Source organism: Lutjanus erythropterus, chromosome 17, assembly GCF_056507025.1.
Source record: "Lutjanus erythropterus isolate fLutEry1 chromosome 17, fLutEry1.hap2, whole genome shotgun sequence".
NCBI classification, from domain to species: Eukaryota; Metazoa; Chordata; class Actinopteri; order Lutjaniformes; family Lutjanidae; genus Lutjanus; species Lutjanus erythropterus.
Window position 1 is genome coordinate 29,797,841 of NC_139333.1, and position 3,691 is coordinate 29,801,531.

General features: G+C 42.0%; 1 pseudogene; it reads left to right on the plus strand.

Annotated features, from left to right (window-relative positions):
- The first annotated feature begins 518 nt into the window (after positions 1-518).
- LOC146312458 (uncharacterized) lies at positions 519-3,482 on the plus strand (annotated as a pseudogene).
- The last annotated feature ends 209 nt before the right edge of the window (positions 3,483-3,691 follow it).

Sequence of the window (3,691 nt, forward strand, 5' to 3'; positions counted from 1 at the left end):
CGCACACACACACACACACACACACACACACACACACACACACACACACACAAGAGTCACTAAACCTTTTTAATTTCCTATTTAGCAATGCCAGGGAAGACAAACAACTGCCCTCTATGCCCGTTGCCATATGTATCAGAGTACCAGCACTGCTTAAAACTGCACCAGGAAGGAGCTGCAGCTTGTCATGAATTATGCATCTGGCATGTAAGTCCTCTTCATTGTACGGTTATAGGGGCTGGTCATTGCATGGCCAGACATGGTTCATAAATATGCCTTTCTTGTTAAGAAGTTCTTGTTTCTTTGATTCTTACATTTTATTTTGTTTGATTTTCAGTCACTCTGGCCCACTTGACTGTCCAATCTGCAAGTGTCATGGACGAGTTCACCTTGACAAAAACTTGGTGAATGTGCATGAAGAAATCAAAGTTAGTGCCTTTTTTAATTAAAAAATTGAAGTACCAAGTAGATGGGAAATGTATGTGTGTAGTGTTGTACTTTAACAGTCTTGTCTTGAAATGTTCATGCCATTTCAGAGAGAGCATTACAAGGACATAGTTAAAGCTGCCAAGCAACAGGCGACATTGTTTGCCCTTAGGGACCTGAGAAGGTCCAAGCTGGACCCACCCATGGTCAGTAGTCCTGACCTGGACAATCTGAGCTGCAGCAGTGAGGAAGAAGAGGAGGAGGAGGAGCAGGGGGGAGAGACGCCCTCCAGCAACAATCCAGGGTCCAGTGCTTCAGTTTCATCTCCTGACAGAGTGTGGGATGTGCAGTCACCTCAAGCAAAAGGTCCGTCACTTGGAATCACTCCTTCACTCTCCTACCACTACACAGATGCCCCAATAAACTCCTGTGCAACCTTCTCCAGACACAACCACACCCTCTAGTAAGAAGTACGAAAGGCTCAAAACAAAGACAAAGGACCAACTCCTCAATTAGGTATGCAAAATGTGACTTGGTTTTTTAGACTTGTTAATTTTTTTTTAGAATAAAATACAAATATCTAGTCCTTCTAAGTTTACCTTCTGTAAGTATACAACCCTTTTCCTACATATTAAATTTAAATCATTTGTACTGTCTATTTATTTTTCAACTACCTTGAGCTATATTGAAGAATATCAATAAGACTCTCGTGTACAAGCATCCTGCTTTACAAAAATATATTTTGATGATTACATGTTCTTGCTGGGTATTGAATCCATGATTTCTTACCTCCTTAATCTTCCAGTTTGTGTACTGTTTCAGCTTTAGCAACATTGTCACCAATACGTAAATACAATGCCACTAACTGTGATTGTTGCGCTTCTCCATGGAATATTCTTAACATTTGGATGAAGCACATCTCGGGCTCTAGCAAACGACAAGAGGAAAATGCCAGACAGCGTCTTACCCATGTCTGAAACTGGCTAATATTCATGGCCGACAGCGGAGTTCCTGCCGTGATCTGCCTTTCTTGCAAAACAAAGAAAGACTCATTGAGTAAATAATTATTTCAACATTGCATGATCTAATGACATATACAAATTCAAATGACTATCCCTTTCAATTGTTGCATTATAGGCAAAAATAATGACTGTACTTTTGAAATCAAAACAACTAATTCTCCCAAAGTTGCATCAAAATCACTACCTGTACATATCTAGAGCACATAATGTTATGCCCCGGTCTAGGGGAACCCTTGACATAACAGATACGGTGCTCCCTCAGTCTTCACACTCCAAAGAAGGCCAGCGACTAAGTAAGCCAAAAGGTGCAGTATTATTTAACTTCAGGGGAAGAACAGGCCAACATAAAAAACAGAACAAACTAAAATCACCCTAAACTTACCTAATGAAAACAAAAGAAAAATAAATGACAAATTACTAACCTAAGCTCCTAACATAGAAACAGGAGAAAACGGGTTTCAAAACAAAAGGCTTCTCCCCCCTACTTAACTGCCCTACTATTGACAAGTATTTACAATATTTACAGAAGTTCGAGACTTGTTTTACACATGCTTCAAATGATCTACCAAAGAATTACTCTATCCTAGTACAAACAAACTTACTCTAACCAAACAATTCAGAACATCATGCTGGCGGTTCCTTGTGGTGGAAAGGCTGGGGAGGAGACAGAGTGCAGGCCACCGGTGTTCAGATAGGCCCCCTGATCAATTGCGCTGCAGCAATCATCATCATCATCATCATCATCATGCGCCACCTGTTCTCAATTCATGCTGGAGAGAGAGGAACACACACACACACTGAGGAGAGGAGACACTGCAGCAAAGGAAAACACATACACAATCACAAATGACCCACAGGGTCATAACAATAAGGATGTGTGTATTGTGTGTATTTGATCTGCCCATTAGGTGGGTTAACAGCCTCAAGAAGAAGCATGTGGTGACCACCCAGCTGATCCAAATCGGCAATGTCCGCAGCTACTTGAAGTTCCTGCTTGAAGCTGAGCTGCCATAGGTCAAAGTTCCCAAGAAACACCTTCATGGAACTTTGTTCTCCCTGCAGACCTTGTCCAAGATGGCATCACCAAAGCTAAGAAGGAGATACCACTCGCTGTATGTAGTTTGTAAGGAGTGCCTTTATATTAGAAAGAAAATGATCCACACCTATTCTATGTGGAAACTGGCACAAGATAACTCATGTTATGGTTTGGTACTATATACATCAAATAGACTTAACATTATCCTTTCATCCTTTCTTAAAGGCACCCTTGAGAAGTAGAAGAGCAGGGAGGCACTCGAGCGTGTGTATGGTTTACTGAGTGGGCTAATTGCATGCGTTACTGACCACAGGAAAGGGGTCATCACCAACCTTATGGTGGAGGAGTTTGCCCAGGCAGAGGAGGATGAGTTGGAACGGAGGATAATCCGGGTAAGAGAATGCATCAAGGTTGAGCACACAGAGTATTTCCCTTTTTACATTTTAATTGTAAACTGCTAAATAATCCCAATATAGCCTCTAACTTGCTCTAACTAAATGCATGGGTAACCATAACTACCTACAGCATGTTTCCAAATATAGCATTTCCATTACGTGTCTGTGTTTCCTTGCTTCTTTCACAGGTGAAAGAACACAAAACCAGAGAGCTTGGGTCATGCCTTGATTCCACTCATGAAAAATGAGTACATGTGGTTTTACCATCTCATATTCAACCATCACAGCTATCCTTGCGACAAATCTGAGCTGGTGTTTTCGAACAGTAATGGAGGACCCTTCGCCAACAAACACACTGCTTTTCAGAACTGCTGGGAATCGTTTGGTTTTCCCGGGAGGCCAACATTCGCAATGATTTCAAGCAGCATCAGCACACCTGTAAGAATTTCATTTTCCTCAGACTGCACAGTTGTGTTTTTGCACAAGAATTCATGTTTTTGTGACCTTTGCATTTTTTTGTAGGTTGGGCGGAGCCTGGAGGACGGAAAGAGGGGGAACGTCCGCAGGCTAATGTGCTACTCAACAGCCATGGCAGCTCAATGAAGCTTTTCAAACATGGGAAGACACAGCCACTGCACTTGCAAAACCCTTCAAAAACAGGTTCAGGACCTACAGCAACACAGATCAAGAGAAATCAGACACTGCTGACCAAGACAACAGTGTTTCCCAGTGTACAGAGGAGGGAGAGGGAGCAGACAAAGATGAAGGAAAAGAGCAAGCAAGAGAAAGAAGATGACAAAAACAGTTTTTGT